The sequence below is a fragment of the Chinchilla lanigera genome, unplaced genomic scaffold, assembly GCF_000276665.1.
Source record: "Chinchilla lanigera isolate Chin_1 unplaced genomic scaffold, ChiLan1.0 scaffold00009, whole genome shotgun sequence".
Classification (NCBI taxonomy): Eukaryota; Metazoa; Chordata; class Mammalia; order Rodentia; family Chinchillidae; genus Chinchilla; species Chinchilla lanigera.
Genome location: NW_004955410.1, coordinates 22,644,561 through 22,668,747, shown reverse-complemented (window position 1 = coordinate 22,668,747; position 24,187 = coordinate 22,644,561). Strand labels below are relative to the sequence as shown.

The following is a 24,187-nucleotide window of genomic DNA, read 5'->3' as shown; positions in this document are numbered from 1 at the left end:
CCTAGGCCTCTGGGGACATTTCAGACCAAAACTACAGCAGTAAATAATACCAGCTTCATAAAATGCAACCTACTTTTCTAGTTAAATTAGGATTTGGTACCATGTATTAGTTTCATATGACTGTTTTAACAAATACCAGAAATTGGTGGCTTCAAACCACAGACATTTATTTCCTCATAGTTTGGAAGCCACAAATGTAACATTTGTTTTACTGGGCTGAGACTGCAATGTTACTAAGACCACAATCCCACCAGAAGCTCTAAGGCAGAATGCTTTCCTCATGCTTTTCAGCTTCTTACTGCTGCTGGCATCCCATAGCTTGTGAGTACATAACTTCAATCTATACTTCTATCTTCATATTTTGATATTTGTGTAGGTATGTGCATGTGTGTGTGTGTGTGTGTGTGTGTGTGTGTGTGTAATATCCCTTTAAAATGATCACTATCACACCATTTAGGGTACTACACCTAAATCCTGAACAACCTATTCAGCTCAAAATCCTTAACTTAATTATATCTACAAAGGGTCTTTTCCTACATAAGGCAATATTGAAATTGCTAGAATTACGATATGGTTATCTTTGGGGGTCTAACACAAAATAGATTATCAGTAAGGTACATGTTTGTCATTCAATGATTCTCTAAAACAAGCATTTTGTGTTTTGAAGATTTTATGTAGTTCTAATGATGGAATAGAAAAGTAAACATAGTTCCCCCAGACTTCATTATACTGAGCTTCTCTTTCCCTTTAAGCTCTACCTACTTCTCGCAACAGATATTAATGTGTCTTTTTTGTTAAAAATATAATTTGTTCCTTATTTATATTGAAGAATATTACAAAGGGGTATCCTGAAAACTTTGTATCATTTTACAGAGTTCACAGCCTGTACAACCTATCATCTATCTAAATAAAAAAAAGTTTGAAAAGTTTTGCAAGAAGTTTCTAAAAAAAGTTTTGAAAATTAAAAATTATAAAATGTTTTTGCTACCTTTTGCAAAATACACAAATCTAAGGAAAACAGAACAATTAGCGGGAAAACCTACAATTTGGTTAAACACTAGGGAGCCCTCTAATAGAGGCTAAGATGAAATAAATTAGAATAAACTATGAAACTTAGGCCTTTGTTCCAATTCTAAAGAGTACATCTCCAGTAGATCAATACAGATTACTACTTTTTAAACATGATATATTTATAGTTTCCCTGCTTTCAGAGTGAAAGAGACAGAGTAACAATGGAAAATTTGGTTTTATAGAATAGTTTTTTTCCAAAGTCAACTGGAAGAATCTAGAACAGTGAGAACTGATTTCTTGAGACTCTTCCAGACAACGTGCCTGAGGCATGAGACCAGAGCCAATAGAGAGTACGTAGAACGTTCAAAGTGCAAGTGCAGATTATAGATTTCATTACTCCCTCAACCAGGATCTAACTCCAAGCAAAAGGAGATCTAAAATCATTTATATACTTCAGACCAAGGTGAGGGATTCATCCATTTATTTCACAAGTATTCACCACCCGGCACACATTCAGTTGCATACATTCAGTGATATGGTAAACGTTCATAAAATTCTTGCTCCCAAAGAATGTACATTCTCATTGGAAAGACAGAAAAAGCCAGAAAAAGGACAAGTGAGCAAATACAGTAATATGTGAAATGATGGTAAAGGCTATAAAAAATTAAAACAAGCTTGTTACACGGAGATATCATACAGTTCAGGGAAAGACTCAAACAGGAGATACAGTTTGATATTAGAACGGAGACCTGATGGAATAAAGAAGAATGATGTTGATATCAATGTATCTGTAGTTAGGCAAGGAGGCTGTTTTCTTAGCTTAGATCTTATGAATTACACCATGAGAACTTGGATATGCAGGTATCTCTATAAGTATGCTGACTTTAATTCTTTTGTGATACAGCTCTATCAAATGTTAGCTCTATTTTCACTTTTTTGAGGATGTTCCATAATGAGTTCCATATTGGTTATACTTAAATTCTCACCACCAGCATAGATAGGTTCCTTTCTCTCCTTTTAAATAGCATTTGTTTTAGATAGTTTACAAGTAAAACTTTTTCTACCCTTTTAAGATGCAAATGCCTGGGGGCTGGGGATTTAGCTCAGTGGCACAGTGCCTGCCTGGCAAGCGTGAGGTCATGATTTGGATTCCTGGTACCCCCCCCCTAAAAAAAAGATGCAAATGCCTGTCTGCAGGACCTGGAAGTAATCCCTTTGAAATGTAACTGGAAAAGACTTTTTAATATGCTCCTCTTAAAGAAATGAAAAAGTATAAGGTGATAGATATGCTAACTACCCAGATTTCATTATTCCATAATATATTCATGAATTGAAGCATCACATTTTACCCTACAATGTATAATTATTGTATTTTAATCAAAAAATAAAAATCATCAAAAAATAAAAATTTGAAGAGAAAGCTTATAGCCCAACCTTTCAGTCTATGTGAGAGGGTAGAAGTCTAACTTCAAAAATTACCAGTTACAAAACTAACGGCCTGATCCTTCTGACATGTGTTCCTCTCGATGTCAGTCTATCAGAGCTGCTCCATGAATTTCCCTCAATTACGTGAAAACCCTTCTAATTTTGTTTTCAATAGATAATCTAGTTTTTCTCCTTATTACATTAGTCTTGAGTTAACTTTTTCCTTGTCTGTTTAAATGGCCAGGTGCAAATTTTCTTCTATGGGTTCCTATTAGATATCTAAATTAATATATATAATAAAAACAAGAGTCTGCATTTTCTTGAGAGACGTTCAAGCTGGAAATACAAATTTGGACTTTCACGGTAGGAATCATATTTACAACTCCAAGATAGAAGGGGTTTCAGCTGAGTGGGAGGACTGTGTCCTGTAATATTACAATGTTTAGGAAGATTTTGTATATAGAAGAATTATCAAAGGAGACTAAGAAGAGGCATCCAGTCAAGTATGGAAAAAATAAGTTTGGTACTGTAAGGCCAAGAAATTGTTTCAAGTTGTAAGGATCAGCTGTGGAGGATGATTCTGTTTGGTGAAATTGGGCACCTGATAAATGACCACTGGTTTATGTAATGCAGAGGTCTTCTGACCCTTCACAGGAGCAGCCCCAGTGGACTGGCAAGAGTATCAGTCCTAATGAAGGGGGATTGAGAAGACGTGGGAGGGAGGAAGGAGAAATAGTATCTACAGACCTCTTCTCTGATGAGCAGAGAGGTGAGGAGATATAGAATCAAGAGGCAGTTTCTTTAGAAGGGTGTGTATTCATAGATTGTTAGAAATAAGTCATTAACAACAACTATGATATAAGAAGAAAACAGCTCATAGCGAGAGAAAAGGGCTTCACTAGACTGAATTTAGTACTTAAGTAGATCGACTGGCCTCAGATAGGAAAGGATAATTGGTGCTTTATCATTCAAGCAATGAATCTAAGTAGTGGTTTTGATAGATATAGCGGTAGGAACATGTGAAACTCTTCTTCATTGCTTCCACTTCAGCAGTGAGGTCAGAGCAAGGTTATTCACTAAAAGTGAGGAGAAGGCAGTAGAAGTTTGAGGGCAGTCAGAGAGAAGGCACAAGAAGTTTCAGAAGAAAAGATAACGTACGAAACAATCCCCAAGTCACTAGGTAAGTGAAAATAAAGCAGTTATTATAGGGTGACATGAAGGACCATTTCTGAATACTCTCATGAAAGTACTGTGAGCACAGCATCACGTTGCAATGAATTTTTTCCTCCTCTTTGTGATCATCTGCTAGATTTCAGGAGCAAGATACCCAGAGGTCTGGATTTTACTCGGATTTGGGTTGACTGTGAAGAGTTGATAAAATAAATTATATTGGACCCTAGAACCTAAGAAAGGTAGCAGGAAAGTGAGGATTTGAGGGTATGCACAGGCACTGGCTGCTGACAGACACCACTGATTAGAAGTGATAGGGTTTTTTGTTTGTTTTGGGTTTTTTTTTAAGAGGCAACAAATTAGAGGAAGCAGACTATTCACAAGAAGGTGAAAACATTGCGGTGTATGGATGGAAAGTAGATGCTTTGGTGGAACAATAAAAATTGGAATTACAGAGTCGATAAAATTATTATTATTATTATTATTATTATTATTATTATTATTTGATATAGGGAATCAAACTCATGACCTCATGCTTGCGAGGCAGGTGCTGTTTATTGAGCTATGTCCCCAGTCTGATAAAATTATTATTAATGATAAAATGTGCTTATGACCTTGGCAGAGCTCAGAGAGATCACTAGAGTAGAGGTAAAGGAGTAGATAGGTCATGTACTGAGAGGAGTACAGGTGTGGATATTGAAGTCAGCAAGAAATATTAGAGGAATACTTATGAAGCCAAGAGAGGAAGGAACTGAGATCTTTGAAAATTGTTGGTGTGATTCAGAGGCTTATCGATGTGTTGAGTCAAGAAGAGCTACTAGGTGGTAAATATGTTGAATGACATGATCTTAAATAGAAATAGAGGCTCTAGGAAGGAGGGACAGGTGATAATAAGCAACAAACAGTGAGGAGTAAAAGAGTACCCACCTTATCCCCAAACAGCAAGCTACAAAACACATGACATGATAGAGGCAGACATCACTTCTGATGAGTAACATAGTTTTGAAGATCATTAGTTTTACAGATCATTATATTAACTTATTTAGGGTTGGGGATATAGCTCAGTGGGATAGCGCCTACTTGGCAAGCATGAGGTCCTGAGTTTGATTCCCGGTACCAAAAGAAAAAAAAAAAGCTACAAAAACTTATTTAGTATTCTCTAAGATGTTAAAATTTAACATGGCACTTTGAAAATTAGCCAAGATACAAGAAACATCCAAGGAGCTTGTGTTAAACTGCACATGCTCCCCTGTCCATTGGAAGGGATTGGAAGCATCTGGGATAAGTCTTGATCATAGGTACATTTGCTCTAATGTGACAAGAGTGGCACTGAATCTCACTGGTCTGATCCCCTAAACTGAAACAGAAAAGATATAGGGGGTAATGGCCAAAGATGTGCAAGGAAATACCAGGTTTAGGGAATGATAATATATCATCAATTAAGGCTCAGTTGAGACAAAGCAGCATAGTAATGTAAGGTGCTGCTAATGGGGGAGATTGGGAAGGGAGTGTCCATGGACTCTGTCATCTCTGGAACTTTTATAACTCTAAAGCTATTCTATAATAAAAATTTTGATAAATTCAGATGCTTGGGTGGTCAGAGATCAGAATCAGAATTTATGAAAATGGAGTTATATTTTACACAGCATGGAACATCAAGATGTTAGGGCTCCCTTTTAATCAGATTTGTGAATGCATACAAGACCTACAGCATTCCCCAGAAAGCTGCACGCCCCTTCTCACTCTACCACTCTACCCTCACCCCAAAGTAACCACAGATCTGAATTCTGTCACCATAAGTTAGCTTTGCCTGCACAAGCAATTTATATAAATGCATCACATAATACGGACTTCTCAAGCATCCAACTTTTTAAAATCAGCATAATATTTATGAAATAGATTCATTGTTTGCATGTGGCAGTTTTTATATTTCATTGCTGAATAGATCTCTGTTGTATGAATGAATCATAATTTGTTTATTTTCCTCTTAATGACTCATCATCGTTCTAATAAGCACAGAAATTATTCTGATACACGTCGTCTACAGATCTCATCTTGAGAAATATTGCTGCTAAAAGCAGATGCTCACTCTATTATCTCACTGAATAAACCCTTCCAAGCATGAAAAGGTAACTGAGTATCTAATAACTTTAATATGCCTACAAAATAATGTGTTGAGCTAGTCTCACTAGCCAGATAAAGATGGAATATTAACAATAGCTGCATAACGAAAAGACACAATATAGGAGGATGGCAATATAGACAACAGACAGAATTTGCAGTCTAAAAGGAGGTCTAAGAAGATTTATTTGTCTTTAGTAAGCGGATAGTACTGATTTTTTATTGGCCTTCAAGGACCACTGAAAACAGAAGGAGGAGACAGGTAGAGTCTTTGTGATAAGATAGTATCACGGAAAATTAATGGCAGGGTTGTACATTAGACACAACACATACATTGCACTAAGTGTTTGCAGGAATCTATGGGAAAGAAAACCTGACAGACTTCAGGCACAAGAAAAAGACAGAACAGTTGAAAAATACGCATCTGTATTCAGAAGACAGGAAGAATGAGTTAAGGGTGCAGGCTTGGTGTTCACAGTTTTCTGGGGAACAATAATTAGACTAAGAGCACAAATAATATTCTGAATAGGAAAAGCTGGCTGAGCTGAAGCTCAAGCTTGGAATGCATGCTACCACAGCAGGAAGCTTCTGTTCCCATAGGAACCCGTATCTTCCAACTCCAGCCTGACTAAGCTTTTGGGACATATCTTCCACAGCTTCATGAGAAATGCATGAGTGAACTGAAATGTGTTTCCAGTCTTTCCACATTCAGTTGCTACAATTTCTCCCTTGTGTGTGTTTTCACTTTTGCTCATTATCATTCCCTTCTCTTTTACTTTCATATGGATGTTTCATCTGTGTATATTCTTTTGCTTTTACACATTTTTTCACCAATAATATTTCCAAAGCCTCTTCTGGCATTTAAATGTGAATTATATTTAGCATTCTAACATACATTTAGGAAGATTTTAATGGAAAATTGGATATGGTAAAAACTGAGGCCATCTGAGAGATGAGGTGAATTGGTTTCAAAGCAATACCCACTCGGCTGATGAGTGGGTTGAGTCTGAAATTGGGATTGCTGGAGATTGAACCTAATCCCTAAGGAAACATCTACGTACTTTCCCCCAAATTTCAGATGGAAATTTGTTGATGAGAATCAGACTGCAATGGCCAACTTTCCTTTCCAGAGAATCTATGATCTCATTTGATGACTTGTCTAAGATTGGCTCCAAAATGCCCCCAAGATTATTTTATGGTTCAGTGCCTGGCCTTGTGGTACCATAATAATGTGATTGCCTAATAATTTGTGGCTATTCCATATGTAGCTTGACTTTTTCTGGCATACTGGATTCAAGTGTCATTCTAAAACAAGTGGAAGTACAAATCTCTAGAATATAGGGCCTTTGTAGCCAGTTGATATGATTTTAATTGCTAGAAGAATTATGAATATGTGACCAAGTAATGAGCCAAGGCTAAAGTCAGTGACTTGTTACTCAGCTCAACAAATTTCCACTTCTTGGTATAAGGATTCTTTTTGTTTGTGTGCATACTGTTATTATGAAAATGGGTAGATAAAGCTCAGGATTTCTTGAATAATGGCTGGAAGGTGGGGTACGCGAATGGACCTTAGTTTGGGGAGTGTTTATGTACTTCAGTCTTTATGCTGTGTTTTGGGCATCTTACCTCCCTGGCTGTCACTGGAAAGAGTTTAGGTGAGAGATTATTTTTCATGCTTGAGGAATCAGACCCTTCAAGTTTCTCCTGTTATCATTCCAGGTTTAATGGAGAAGTTATTTTATCTCTATGCACTTTCATTTTTAATCTTTAAAATAGAGTATTGGAAGACTACATAAAGAATACACAGTAGACAGACTTTTGTCACAGTGACCAAGTACTGTATAAAAGTATAGAAGTGACCAAGTACTGTATAGAAGTATAGAAGTATACAACTTAATGAGAAGTTTACTTTGGTTCATGGTTTCAGAGGTTTCAGTCCATGGTGTGCTTCCTCCAAGGCAGAACTGACATGGCAGAGGAAAGCTAATCAGCTCATGTTAGCCCAAAAACAGAGTGAACAAAAGGCAGTCCTAGAACACAGGGAACAGAAAAGTCGGAGACAGAGAGAGAAGAGAGAGACAGGAAAATGGGGAGAGAAAGTAGAGGGGAGAGGAGTGGTAAGAGAAGGAGAGGGGAGAGAGAGACAGAGAGGAGGAGGCTGGGGATAAGACCTACCTTTCAAAGGCATGTCATAGACCTACTTTTTTCAGCTAGTCCCACCTGCTAATATCCCATTCATCTATGAACTCACCAATGGATGAATTCATTGAGGAGGCCATTGTTTTCCTTACATGAGTCTTTGGGGGACTCTTGACATTTAACTGGAGCAGAACATACAGCATTCATACATTTGTTTTGATGATTGAATCACTTACCGCTGACTTAGAGAAAGACATAGAATACAGCTGGATCCTATTTCAGATCATCCATTAGAGTCTTTCATGCTCATTTTTCCTTTCTGTCATCTGCATCTTTTGAGGCAGGATGGCGTTAGTAAAGTTCTCTTACTAGAATATTACCATTAAAATAAGTAAAACTAACACTTGCACACAATATGCACTTCTCAAAATTTACACAGAGCATATTTTTGTACCCTGGGATTGTCCATGCTCCACATAATATTTACTAGCTTCTTTGGAACAACACTCTGTGATATGTCAATGGTACAGGCTCCAATTCACAGTCTGTGAGATATTACTAGAGAAGTCACAGACATGGATTTAGACAGTACAGTTAGTCAAGAGATCATCTCATAGTTAACATTGTTAGTGTTCTCAGGGAAAGAATTCAGACTAATACATTAAGAACATAGTTTGATAATGAAAACTCAAACATATAAAAGCTCATTTATTTAGGTGATATTCATAGAGGTGATTTTGGTATTGTTTTTCTGATATGGTCACTGAGATTACATTTTTGCAACAGTGTTTTCTCAAGAAAAAATAACTGTTTCCTAATATCTTTAATGATAATAAGCTGAGTTCATTTACTCTTTCTTTATTCATTTATTTTTGTGTTATTCACTACCATAAACTCAGTAGTTCAAGCCAACATGAATTTATTTCTCATACTTATGGAGTCTGAAAAATTCAAGATCAAATTGCTAGCTGATTTGATTCCAAAGAAAACATCATTTCCTGGCTTGCAAATGGTTACTTTCTCATTGTGTCCTCACAAGGAATGGGGGTAGATAGAGAAACAAACTCTCTGGCGTGTCTTCTTAGAATGCAATCCAATCATTACAGACCCATTTTTATGATTTTAATTAAATCTAATTATTTCCAAAGACCTCCATCTCAAAATAACACCATGTTGAGGGATAGGGCTTTTAAACATGAACAAAAAGGACACAACTCAGTCTACAGAAGTTTGTCATTTATTGGTCAGCTTATTGTTAAGAAACAGCAATAATTTCTGACAGTTCTTACTCATGTTTACAGCAGCATAATTCATAATAGTTAAATCTTAGAAGCAGCCTATATGCCCATCAACAGATGAAGGGATAAAAAAGTGTTATGTACACGCAGCAGAGTATTACTCTGCCATAAAGGAAGAGAAACCTGAGTAATTTATGGGAAAATAAATGCACCTTGAGAACATAATGTTAAGTGAAATAAATCAACACACAAGCGTAAATATTGCATGATTCCTCTTCTGAGAGAAGCCTAAATCATAAATAAAGAACCAAATAAAAGATAATAGGAAGTAAGGGGGAAGATTTTTCTCAAATAGGAAAGGGAATTAGAGATAAAGGGACAGGAGAGGGAAAGGAGATGAAAAAAAGAAATTAAGATGTGCTATGTGTATGTACAAACTTCACAGAAGGAACGAAAACATTATCTACTGCATACATGTAATAATAAAAAAGTAAAAATGCTGTGGGATTTGGGATTTAAGAGGAGCTTATGTTTTTAAGCCTGAAAATACTGTGTAAAATACAAGCATGAAACTTTCTGGCGGATTTAGTAAAAACTAAGCATAATTTGAATGTAGGAAATCTCAGTAGATTCCTATTGGAGGACATACTTTAAAAGACCCATTTTTCATTCTACATTTGTGGTAAACTTGGAAGATGCTTGTATGTTATAAATAATGAGTTTCTTAATCTTCTCTCTTTCCCAAGCTAAACACTGCAGTTTGAAATTACAATATCAATGTGGGAATGACTTATTTATTTGAGGTAATATTTTGCCTAAGTGTTCTTCTAAACTTAATATTTTCCTTAGACAGGCAAGACATAGCAACTCCTAGGGACAGGGAATTTCTCCTGGACAAGAGAGAATCAGAGAGACGCCATCTGGGGAGTGGGGCATAAATATGAATAAAAGCAGATACTTAGTCTCTCAGTTTGGAAGTGAAGGGAGAAGAGAAGCGTCAGGCACAACCCTAGAGCATCCTGTTAGAATCTTGTAGAAGCCAGGAGCAGGATGGCTAGACTGTGATCTCCCAGTTGTAGAGTGGTGCCTAAAAGACAATTAAGGCCGTTACTGGTACATTTAATTAATATTTCACATATAAAATTGACCTGATGGGTAATGATTTTCTGTGTCAGGAGCCCATGATAATATGAAAACTCTATGACTTTTATTTTCTTCCGAGAGAGAGAGAGAGAGAGAGAGAGAGAGAGAGAGAGAGAGAGAGAGAGAGAGAGAGATTCACCTTCTTTTAGTAGGAAATTATGAAAGTGACAGGCAGGTGAAGAGAGTCCTTAAAAGAGAAAAGTACATTCTTTGCACCTATTAAAAAATTAATATTACATTAAAATGGATGTGGACCCACATGGAGAGTAACAGTACTGTCTTTTGCAGTTCTTTGCCAGAAATATTTTATCAGCTTATTCTTGCACTAAGAAGTCAAAAGAAAGTAAATGAAACCTAAATTTCCCTTGTTCCCATTTACCTTATGATATCTATAAATTGTTCTTCAACACATAAAAAAGATTTTAGGTTCCATTACCTTGAAATATCACATTAAAAACAAACATAGTGAATTAATATGACTTCTCAGTACCCTTAATAAAAGGAAATGGTTCATTAACTTGGTAAAGTAGTCTGTACATAAACATAGAGGTAGTGGAATAAAAGCAGATACTTAGATAATGAGTTTTTTCTCTCTATTTACCTGATGCGCCCATCATTTTAGATAGCTAAGAAAGAGATGACATTTTATGATCCTGAAGGAGATGTTACATTTTTAAATCATTTATTCACAGAGGTAAATGTGGAGTATAATTTGAATTTATGATTTTAAGGATCACATTGCAGGTGAGTTATGTAATGCCCAATTTCCATGCATATTGGCTGAAAATATAAATCTCCTTGTGTATTTTCATGTCATTATACTTGGCAGTGTGTCATTATACTAAAACTGGGCACTAGATCTTTTGCCAAAACATAAATATGAAGAGATACTCTTCCAGAGGAACCTGGAACCCAGAAAATTGCTACAAATGAAACACTGCTGTTGTTATATTTATCAATTGCCACACATTTCTTAGGAATTAAAGTTGGCATTTCATTTAACACACATAAAACTATAATTAGAAGAACACTAAAGTGTATTAAAATCTTTTGAAAGTTCTTTCTACTTAAACAGAAAATATTTAGAGATAAAGAGACTCAGAAGACTTGAAATGTATTTAAAAAGGCAAGAAATTCTGTATTATTTTTATTAATGGAATGGACCAGAGTTTTCTTATAAAGGAATTCTTTAGATTTATATTACCTTTAAACTCTGAGCAGTACAAGTGATATTTTATAATAGTGATTACGGAAAGTCACTGTAAAAATCTTAAATTGTTTCTAGCAAGTGGGAGAGCTTGAAAGATTATATCTCAACGGATATACAATTAAGATCTCATCTAAAAAGGAAATGGATTAATGTGGGAATAAAAGTGAAACACTTAATACCTAATTTCATTATAAAGTCAATTCATTATTAAAGTTTTACAGAAGTTATGTTGTGGTCTTAGCAAACCAGGACATTAAATGCCAGCTGTAGATTTTGGGTAACTTCCTAAACTCTAATTAAGTACTCATAAAATGATTTATGTTGTAATTTTTATTACATCATCAAGTGGTTAATTTTCAACATAGTAATAACCAAAATGAAATCGAATACGTTTTCCAGTTAAAATTAAAGCAGCAAAAATACTTTCAATTAACTGTATTGCTCAATACCACACATTACAACTAAATGAGAATTCCCCAAAATGAGAACTTCACTACCATGTGCTATTGACATTTTGGAGTTAGCAACTGCTGTAAGAAGCAGTGTTGTTATTGTAGACAGTTAAGAGAATCTCTGGCTTTTACACACCAGAACGTCCTCAGACATTGCCAAATGTCCCATCTTGGTTCAGCATAGAAGATTAATCCTGGTTGAGAACCACTACCAAAAGGAATAAATGTACCCAGTTCTTAGGTGTTGAATAGATTCACCTTGGGCATTGGATTGCCTTAAGAATAGGCTTGAGCATTATGGTCTTGAGTCATACTTCTTTTGAAAAAGTATTATTCTGTATGACTCATTCTGAATCTAGCTTAGTAAAGAGAAATGTTCCCCATTTCTTGACACTATTAATTTGAGTGACTTAGTGTGTTAGTGGTCCTATACCTCAGACTGGCCATGTTGCTTGGTACACTTTATGAAAAGTAATATAAGTTTTTAAATGACTTTATTTTTCAGCATCACAAAGGATACACATATTCACAATATTCACAGTATTCACAATGAACTCATAGAAGCCATACTTTAAAATAAAATAGTATTTCTATTTATATCAGCAAGCTTTGCATCAATAAAGAGGCATATTTAAAAGTCACAAGGAAATATTAAAAATGTCAGAAAATGAATTAGTTGAATTATGCTTACACTTTTTTGGCACATTGGCCTAGTTTCTCCCTGTACCACTTTCACTGGCCTAACTTTTATGTAGCCTGACTCAGACACATTTTCCCAGGGATGCATCTATGACAACAAAACACACGTGTTGAAGCTTTATTACATTAAAAATGTAGTGTAGAGAATCTGGTGGCAGAGAGGCTGTCTCTGCACTGTCTGTTCTCCCCTCCTTCTCTCCATCTCTGTCTCTGTCTCTCTGTCTCTGTCTCTGTCTCTGTCTCTCCCTCTGTCTCTCTGTCTCTCTTCCTCTCTCCCCTCTCACATTTTCTGTGGCACTGGAAAGCAAATGTCCTTACAATTGGAAAGAAAAATTAAGAAAACTATTTAAAATTCTTAATAACATAGAGAAAAGAAGTATAAGATTCTGCATCGGCACCAACCCGATCTTTATATGCATAAAATAGCCCAACAGAGGAATAAAGAACTCCTAGAGTTAAACTGTATTAGAACAATATTACCTTCTGCATTTTTATTTTTTAAAAAAAAATAGCATATTAGACTAAAATTTTTAACAATATAGTCTTAATATATTGGGTTCTAAAGTTAAGAGTAAGTGGAAGACACAGGGGAGACATAGATTTTTCTGAAATAATTATTTTTAAAATATAAAATCTATTACTAACAAAAACTTATGAGCCCATTTAACAGTTCTCTGGGGCTGAGGGAGGAAATAGAAATGGTTCTTACATCTGTAACATCCCAGATGATTTTACATTTATTTTGTTTATGCATTCAATTGCACAGAATCTTGTTTGTGTATCAAAATTATTGTATTCAGTTATCCAGCCCTTTATGAAGCTTTGGTTATGTGATTTTTAGGTGCTGGGAGGATAAGCAAGGCAAAGAGCCCAATCTCAGTGAGGGTAGTAGAGGAAATTTCACTTTCAAATCACAGACTTCAAGGAATATGTCAAGAAAGCTAGCATAAGACATGCCTCTCTTGAGCCCTCATGGGGCAAGGAGGAGGTGGGAAGTGAGATGTCCAGGCAAATGCCAAAGAGCCAGAGACCCTGACCCCTGTTCACTAGCTCTGCAAGACCTTGCAATGCTGAAGCTGAGATGAAGATCATTCTGAGCAAAAGAACCAAATGCAAGGGTTATGAGTCAACAAGAAGCTAAAGGATACCTTCTTATTTGAGAAAGAGCTCTTGCAGTTCAGAAGAGAAAGGCCGATAGCCCTCTGCAGAAATTAACAAATATTTCCTAGAAAACAGAGAATGGAGGTGGCTCTTAAGTATGCACAAAGACTTGCAACCTATCTCATAATAACAAAATTGCCATTTGAAACCATACCGAAGTAACTTTGCACTCTTTGATCAGCAAGTATTGTAAAACTATATTTTGATCATGTATTATTTAACATAGCAAATAGGAAAATATGAGATTTCATTAAAATGTTACCTTGTTAGCAGCCTCTCTGGAAAGTCTTTGGGCAACATCTCTCAGAATAATAAACATGCATCACTGGGCTCCAGAATTTCACTTCTGAGATATATAATACACGTAAACTGAACATGCAAAACAACTTGGATATAAGTTTCCACACTGGGGTTTTGTGGACAAAGGCCAAATTTGGATAATATTCAATTCTCTGAGGATAGGACAGTCTAAATACAACAGGCTGTGTCTGTGAGCATCAAAAAATATAAGGAAGTTCTTTATGTACTCAAAGAAATTAATTACATGATTTATTGATAAAAGTATATATGTGTATTGATAAATTATTCATAAAAGTATGCATGTGTGTGCGTGTATTCATGCCTACATTTACATACATATTTGTTTACATATACACACAACAACTGACAACAAAACTGGGTACTTGGGAGGAGAGGAAGTAGAGTGATTTTTTTTTAACTATAAATTACTTTTTACTTTTGGAATTTTGCACTATGTAAATGTGTTGCCTGTTAAAAGAAAATTCAGAAAGAAAATTAAGGAATTTTAAATTGGGCCTAGAAAAAGATTAGCATTGCTTCGGAGTCCACTATTGCTAAGGTGGCTGGCATAGCTACTTAGCATTAGCAGGGTTTTGTTTGTACTTATAGTCCTGTAAGCCACTTTGGGAATCCCTAAGTTCTGTTATCTGCTTCTATTTGACTTGGAATAGTCTTAAACATCTTTTCTTTTCACTTGCATTTCAGATACTATATCAGATTCAAATTTTTCTTAAAAGATTTTAAGGTTGGTCCCGTTATTTACCTTCCCCTTTACAGACTAGTGCTTTCACAGTGATCACTGTTTGCCGTTCATCCATCTCTGCATTGACTAACCTTGGTCAGTAACTCACTCTTGGGCAGACATTTGCAACTAGATACATGGAAGTAGTCCCCTGAGAGTGGTAATTATTGACCCTACTTCTACCAGCCATTACTCTGTTCTGTGTTGACCCAGGAGCAAACCTCAAAAACAAAACAAAACAAAAATTGAATCTATACCTCAAATTCCCTTCTTTCAATAGCTAATAAGTACATTCCAATCCAGTCTTTGCCCTTTACTAATCTAATAATTCTTATCTCAAGTGACCACTGATTTTTGATAAATTGTTCAGTTAGAAGGAAATTCTCAGTCATTATTTTATTGGACAACTCAGTTATCTCACTGGCTGTTTGACAGCTTAGAATCTGGTGAGAGGCAGACTTAGGTGAGAATGTCTCATGGACTCCTCTTAACTGGTATTATTTGAATATCTATTCATCTATATGAATATACCTAGTTTATATGAGCTTTACAAATACATTTTTAAAAGAAAATATTTTTAAAGTCTTAGAATATTTGCCTTAAAAATGGCTACATGCATTATTTCAAGGAAGTTGATAATTTTCCTCTAGTCTCAGCTTTATTACTCTTTTATTTAAAGTCACTTTTACATTTTCCCAACTATATAGGAATATAGCTGGCAGTTATCATAAAATCATCCTCTGCTCTGAGCACTTAGCTACCCTCTACTAAGCTGTCCAAAAATGTTCCATAACTGGCATTCAATGACCTCTGATTGGACTAGGTAATAATGGTTCTAAGCAAAGGAAATGTGTCACTCTGATTGACCAGGGACAGTCATGACTCACTCTTGGAGTTATGAAAAGGAGCAGTTCTACTAACATTGCAAAAATTAAGATAGACAGAGGGGTGGTTTGCAGAGGAGAATCAGGGTCCTGACCCTAGAAGGGTGGGCTGCTCTATTGCTAGTAAGCACATCTATTTCCCTTCAGCTTGTTAAAAAGCTTACTAATGTATTTTTTCTGAATTTTCACAACTCTTCTTAAATCATTTAAAAACACATTCATTTACATTCCTACTAACTATTTTCAAACAGATATTCAGCTCTAAGATTGTACTCTCCCAACTGTTAGGTGTACATTTATTTTTTTCTTACATGTTTTCAGGTTTCTTTCAGCTAAAGTGAAGTGACACGTTTGAATCCTTGGGCACTACTGGTCAGTGGAAAGAACCAGAGCAATTTGTTCCCCAGAACTTTCTGAATAAAAGTGCAGAATACTAACTAGACTGATCTTAAGGAAAAGTATAACTGATTTTATTTCATACAAAGTGTATTTTCAGGATAAACAGACCTAGGCTTTAATCAATGTAGATGAGAGTTGTTTGCATAATTCCTCTTAATTGGTGGGAGGTATATTGACTATAAATCTCTAGCCAGTCTCATCTCACTGAAGTCTACATCTGCGTGTCTTTCACATTAGATTGAAATTGGAAGGAGAGCAAAAGGATGACTGTGATGGGAAAGATAAACTGCTAGAAGCAATTAATATTTATTATAACCATCTCTATGCATTAACTGGCAGATAATTTTAGAAAAACATAAATTGATGAATACAGAGGGCAGACTGCCATGACTTAATGAAACATATCACTTTTCTTTCCCCACTGGTTTCATGTCAGTAAATTATCTAGGAGAGTAAATTATCTAGGAGAAACATCTGTTTATCTCATAAAGCCAGCTAAAATAATTTTAAGTGCAGCTTTTACAAAATTTCTGCAGTGGGTCAGTTGGATAAGAAGGTTACTAAAAATGACAACAGAAACATCACTATCACTACCACAAAAGTATGCTGAGTACTTCTTATGTCATACATCTTTGAGATACAAGAGAGGGACATTAAAGCCACCACAATCACAAGAAACAGATAGTCTAGTGTTACTGCAAAAGTAAAATTAAGGCAAAAGGACTCCAGTTGAGGGGAATCTTTAGTTTTAGTTAGAAAATCATAGGATCAGTTCTTGGAATAATTCTGGAGTTAAACATGCTACTCTGATTTTTCATACTTATCAAGCTTTGAGATAATTTTATATGAGTCAAACTTGTGGTGATCGTTCAGGTCCAAAAGAAGTACAGATGTAATGTCCTCAGGTACTGTAAGGCAGATGGAGATGGAACGAAGCAGAGCAATTTGTTCCCCAGAACCTTCTGAATAAAAATGCAAAATCAGGGAATATTTTGCATTTTTATTCAGAAATTATGGCATCAGGGAACCCAAGATAAGCCTAGAGTAAGAAGGGATGTTTCTTTGCCTGTGTATATGTGTGTGCATATGCACACAAAGAGATGTACCTTGAAAAACTCCTCATAATCTCAACCTGAAAAGTCAAAGGGTGCCTGGTAAATATAAGATTTTCAAATGTCTGTTTTTTTTGTGGATCAAAGCCTGTGGGAAAATAAAATTCTTAAGTGACATGGCACTACCAGTGTCTTGTACTGTGTACATTCTCTTCAATAACTGAAGCCAGATCTCCATAGTGCAATTAGAAGTGGCAACATGAAAAATTCCCAAATGAAAATACCATGTCAATGAGAGTACTTAGCCATGCATTGGCAAAGGATTGATCTTCTTTGTTGTTATTACCCTCTTAAAATGTTCATCTTTATGAATCATTTGAGAAATGCAAATTGAAACAACCCTGTGATTCCATCTCACCCCAGAAAGAATGGCTATCATGCAGAAATCAACCCATAACAAATGCTGGCGGGGTTATGGACAAAAAGGAACTGTTCTCCACTGTTGGTGGGAGTGTAGACTGGTGCAACCGCTGTGGAAATCAATCTGGAAATTCCTCAGTAAATTAGGATTAGAGGTCCTATTCAACCCAGCTATTCCCCTCCTGGGTATTTTTTCCAGAAGAACTGAAAACATCATATCACAGTGATATATGTGCACCTAGGTTTATAGTAGTGCGATTTGTAACAGCTAAATCTTGGAAACAACCCAAATGTTCATCAACTGAGGAATGGATAAAAAAGATGTGGTATTTTTATACAATGGCATATTACTCAGCTATAAAGAAAGATAAACTAGAGACTTTTATGGATAAATGGATGCAACTAGAGACCATAATCATTATTGAAATAAATCAGATTTATGTGTGTAAACATCGTATTACCTCCCTACTATAAGAATCTGAAAGAGTAAATAAAATCTGAAAGGTACAATAGATACTGTGAAAGGGTAAATAAACTGCTCAGATAGGAAGCAACAACTGGGATGAAGGAGGGGAGAGGAAAAAGAAAGAAGGAAGAGGGAAAAATATGTAATTATATACACAGGAAAGCTAGAATAATTATATTACTAATATCTGTTGGTTTATTGAAAGGAACTGTTAATGTGTAATTGCTTGATCAGTCTTGCATGCCTATATCTGGTTATAGGTGCAACCATTTTGAAGATAACATTGTGTAGCACAACAACCATTGTTAATATCCTATCATTATGTTTTGAAATTCTGTATCATTTTTATTGCTCTCTATGTTGTTTTATGTATTTATTTTTGTTTATTTTTAAAAGAATGAAAAACATAATTTATATGTATATAAAGAATAGCTGGCATAGGTGTATTGCTGATGTCTGTGGCTTATTGAGAGGAACAGACAATGCTTAAAATTTTCTTTTTTCTTGACCAATTTTACATGCTTGAATTTGGTAATTAGAATGACTGATCTGCAAGCAGTATGCAGTATAAGAACCATTGTTGAACTCCTACCATTTTGTATGGTGAAGCTCTACATCATTTGCAATGTTTTTCTTAATAAGAATAAACTTATTTTGTTTTATTTGTTACTGTGTTTGATTGTTTGATCAATCTTATATTCTTATGTCTAATGGACTGAGCAACTTGGCTGAAGATAAACATATGTCATATAGCAATCATTATAAATTTCTATCATTTTTGTATTGAGGTCACAGATCATTTTTGTTGTTTTTGTCTTGTTTTGATTTTGTCATTGTTGTTTTGTCAGCTTTTTAATTTTTAAAATAAAAAAATACTTTATAAAGCCACAAAAATAGAACCATTGTTGAACTCCTGTATTTTGTGTTTTGAAGCTCTGCATCATTTCCAATGTTTTTTTCTTTTTATTGCTTGTTGTGTCTTACATTGTTTGATCAATCTTTCATTCTTACATCTGGTGGACTGAGCAACTCCGTTGAGGATAGCAGTGTGTATATAGCAACCACTGTTGATTCCTATCATTTTGTTTTGAAGTCATATATCATTTTCGTTGTTTTTGTTTTGTTTTGATTTTGTCTTCATTGTTGTTTTGTTAGCTTTTTTAATCTTTAAAATAAAAAAAATTAAAAGATCTCCTAATGTTGAAACATCATGACTGAGTCTACTTCTATGACAAAATAAAATAGAAGAGTATAAACTCATATTTTGCCTTGAGTTGTCCAGGGGTTCTCTGAGACTTCTCAAAGGACTGAGTTTGGGGAATCCTGTTGAAGACCTTGACGACATCACCTTCCTAAAAGGAAGAGAATAAAGAGAGGGCAGGTAGGTAGGTAAGGAAAAATAAATGTGACTAATGTTTAAAATATTTATTTTACAAATGACCTAAGAATAACTGAAATTTTAGATACCAAAAACTCTATGGACTGTGTTCTCAAAAAGGGAGAGTTTTACAGTGAAGTCAGATCAAATCATATTGTTCTGATTATCAGTATTTCTGCTCCCTCACACTTACATCCCCTTTGCCAAGATCTCTCGCCTCACTTCCTCTCTCTCCCTTTTCTCTTTGTGTACGTCTTTCCTTTCATAATGTGTGTAAATATAATGCATATGAAAATGTATGCATTAATATGAATATGATATGTTGTACATAATGTATATCATCATATATAATCTGTAGTGCACAAGAGTAATTGGAATATTTAATTTCCAAACACAGCTGAAGTATTGAAATTGGCTTACTTAACATGATAATCCTTAGGAATCTGCAAAATGGTGTTTGTTGACTGATTTTTCCAGCCTATTTACGGTTGAGTTGCCAATCTTAGATCTTCTATGACCAGAGTTCCTAGAGGCTCGGACTTGGTAAAGCCGTAGTAGAGAAAAATTACTAGGAAATGTACTTTCTTCTCCTGTATCTAAGTGTGCTAATTCATCTTTCATCTATATTTTAAAGTCAGATATTTGTCAGCAATTTCTTCTACTTCCAATGTTTCTGGGGTGTAAGTATTTTGGAGGACACTAATTGCAAAGTTCTTATAGCCACTTAAATGAGTGTCATGAGGACAGACAGAAACTGGGTTGACATTTTTGCTCAGAAACCTCGTCTGTCTGAGAGGGCTGATGAAATGTTTGTGGTTAAAGGGACAACACTGGCTTTGGTGCTGTACAACTATAAGTAATTCTTTTGCTAATAAAGCTACCTGTGATGGTCCTAGAGCCTAGGTGTACATAGAATGCTATTCACATTAACTCCATGACATCTTTGTAATTATTCATTAATATGCATCATAATGGCAATTCTCAAATGAACATATTGAACTGTGATATGGGCAATGTTTATTATATTTAGCACGGTGAAAAAATCAGCTATTAGTATATATTTATGAATTCAGAAATAGATTGCTAAAAAACCTATGGACCAGCTAACTATATAGACCGATAACAAGTTGAATGATGCAATTGTTGACTTTCGTTAATTTGCCTTCATCTTTCCTTATTTATTCCATCAGTTAGAGCAAGAGGGGAGAGAGTTTGCATGCAGATAGTAACATTGCAGGGAATGTAGACGATCAATCCTTAGCTTCATCTTAGTGAAAGAGTACACAAGGCAGCAGCTGAGAGAGTTTGTTTTGCTGATTTTTACAACTAAATGAAAAGTGAACTGCAAGTCAGAACAGGAAAGCCTGACCTACACGCAACATAAGACACCTCATTTCTGCAGAAGTCCCCAGGAAGTTGGCTGCAGAGACAATGCAGGCTGCGTGCAGGCACCAAGGTAAAACCAAACTTGATTTCACACGCATATTTTCCACTGGATGGTCCTTGTGTTCAGAAAGGCTAAATCAAACGTCTTTTACACACTGATCAATTTGTTCTGATTCTTTTGTTATTTGTTAATCAGTTTTCCTCTATTTGCTCTCCATTTTTCCTCTCTTGTCCTAAACCACATTTCTTCTAAGATTTTTTAAAAAATTTTCTATAGAAAAGGATCCTTATGAAAACCATACAGTTTTTAAATTTTATTTTAAAGAGAAGAATAAATGGTAAAAACAATGGTGGAAGATTTCAAAACAAGATTGTAGGAGAACAACAATGTTCAGTATATCACACATTGTTATCTTCAAAGTACCTGCTCATAATGTAAGTTATAGGCATGAAAAACTCATCCAGCAATATAGGCTTATACCTATCCTTTCAATGAGCTAACAGCAATTGCTAGCATATCTTTCTTAACTATCTTGTGTGTGTGTATACATATATATATATATATATATATATATATATATATATATATATATATATATATATATATATATTCCCTTCTTTTCTTCTTTTCCTTATTTCAGTTTCTCTTTCCTTTTGAGAATACAGTTTGAGTTAGATTCTCCAAATCCTTCCTTGGTGATGAGATAATTTTATGTATTGTTTCCATTAAAATATTTACTATATTCCAGGTGCCGTATTAAACAACTGGAAAAAGAAAAAGAAAAACCACATAGTCCCTGTTCTGAAGGAATTGGCAAGGTAGGGATAAGAAATCTAAGAAAGAAATTTCTTATATGGGAATTAGATAGGCTTTGGGAACCTTTACCAGCCAGGGCAGGGGTCATAGGGAGCATGTGGTTACACAGCCTGCACTGAAGTATGCTTAGCCCCAGACCTGCAGGCCATACCGCAGTGCTGCTGTACAGGAAAGGGTCTTCTCCTTTATAAGATTTCTTTTTTATGGACGGCCTGAGAGTAACTATGGCTGTACGTCTGACCCAGGCAGCCGGTTGTGGTGTAGCACACTGTTACTAACCTAATTCAGACATAAATACATGTGGCAGACATTTATTTCTCATGAGAATCTGGCAACTGTCAGGGAATTGGTGGGAAGGGTCTACTACTTAATTGAATACTGAAAGTTCCAAAAATGATCGGAAAATTTTGGCCTTCTGCTTAGAGAGGGAAAGGCTGATGTCCCATGTGATAATGGGTTTGCGTGAAGTATTTCTTAAGTAATTTTCCAAGGACAACACTGCTTCTTTGTCCACACTGAAAAATAGCCCATACAATATGGTACAGACGTAGAAGAAAGTTTGGCTTCTCTGGAGGCATCAAGCAGAAGTAAACACTCTGAAAATAGACAAAGAGATATGTGGAGGGAATATTCCACAACCATCCACCGAGTCGGTGATGTCTTAATAGTCAGGCACTGTGGGAAATGCATGAAGCATATTAAAGTTCATTCCTTACATTCTTTTTCAGGTTTCAACACTTTAAAATACTTTTACAGTCATTATCTCATTCATCCTGGGCATAAATAGGGAAATTTTAGTCTCATTATATTCCAGGAAAATGAGGTTTATAGAGATCTATTTTTTCAAATCACACAAATTTATTCCTAGAAAATCCATACAACTTGATCCCAAACCCAATATTCTTTTGCTTAACATGTAGCATCTTGAAATATAAAAACAGCAGGACCAGTCCAGGCTGCATTTTCTAGATCCCTTTCAGAACATGTTGGACCAAACTTTGCACCAAAGATGAGGACTAGTTAGGAAACGTGGAGAATATTCTTAATGATAGAATTCCAATGGCTATTTAGAGAAAAAATTTCATATTAAAATGGTTTCTGATACGTGATGTTATTTATAACTTGTTTGATATTGGAAGAAATGACAGTACAACACAGATTTCACATTCACTCTCAAAAGGGAAGGCATGAGGTAAAACTCACAGAAGCCATACAGTCGATGGCTCAATCCCCAGATTTGTGATGGGCTTACAGCACATCTTAATGTTGGACTTCTTTTTTTTTGTGAGAAGTAGGAATGTAAATATCCATCTAAACTCCCTAGTTCTATGTTGTGGAGCCATTCATGTTAAGGATAGAAAATCACTCTAGAAGAAAAATTAATAGATAGATAGATCAGTTTGTTTCTGTATATATGCAGATACTATGGACTTATCAAACAATAGAAGTTTTGAAAAAATGTAATAATCTTTGTCCTTAAAATAATTTTACCAGAATTCAAGCCAAGACAAAACCAGAAACAAAATGCATTGCTAATGACTTCAAAAGAAGAAGTTTGAGGTAGTCAGGCCATGATTTGATCCAACCTATAGATACAGATGGAAGTCTAATAGACATGGAGCTATCTTTCTAGTAGAAAAGATGCATATAAACTCATGTTTCTCACAATACTTTTAAAGTATTGTATGACCACAGTTACTGGGGTCAAATACATCCGGCCAACTTGTGATAAACAAGTAATAAACAAGAACTTTTAGTGCATTTAAATGCATTTTAAACATCTACTTAGGAAAATACTAAGCTGAATATTTTCCAAGTATATTTGAATGTAAAACACATTTTATTCCCAGAACATCTCAGATAACGTTTCTTCCTTGGAAAGAAATGAATATAATGTGGGTTAGTACACAGTAGGGAAAACTCATCTGCTCATCTGGGGGACAAGGCAGGGAGCAGGTGGTCTGGGAGGGCTGCTCTGGGGTCCAAGTGAACATGTGGTAGAAATACAAAATTCGAAATCAGTAGCTTTCCTTCTGCAAGTTCATTAAATCCCACAATTGAGAATTACTCAAAATATAAAGTAATCAGGTGCATATATGAACTTCTTTTTTCAAGTTACTAATCTGAAAGATTTAGAATACCATCTAAGGGATTTACTGTATAATCTCAGGAACAGTAAAAACGGATTTACTATGAAATGAGTAACAAAGAAGAATCTGTGTCAAGCAGAAGTTATTTTGAATTTTTAGCTCTGATGTTAATTAGAAAGTTTGTAAATTGCCACATAGAGAATAGCTTTGTGGATTAAAAAAGAAAGTTATCTTTTTCCAGTGTCTTAACTAAGAAGTTAGATTATTGAGTTGTGATCTTAGTTCTTTCTTAGTATAAGGTTTATATTTATAAATTTCTGTCTAATCACTGCTTAGCTGTATTCTACATACTTTACTACATAGCAATTTCATTTTCATTCATCTCTAGAAGTATTTCCTGATTTCACTTTTGATATATTCTTTGATTCATTTAAGGTCTCTCTGCAGCACTGAGCTACATCTCAAGTCTGTCTTTCCTTCTTTC

At 35.2% G+C, this 24,187-nt stretch overlaps 1 long non-coding RNA gene across 1 annotated transcript in view; it reads left to right on the top strand.

Moving 5' to 3' along the window:
• Positions 1-252: 252 nt before the first annotated feature.
• The window catches only part of LOC106147779, a 28,658-nt gene continuing 4,723 nt past the window's right edge, over positions 253-24,187 (top strand). Inside the window, exons 1-2 of the long non-coding RNA XR_001232742.1 lie at positions 253-321; positions 21,546-21,615. This is a non-coding gene — a long non-coding RNA (uncharacterized LOC106147779). The remainder of the gene's footprint in view (positions 322-21,545; positions 21,616-24,187) is intronic.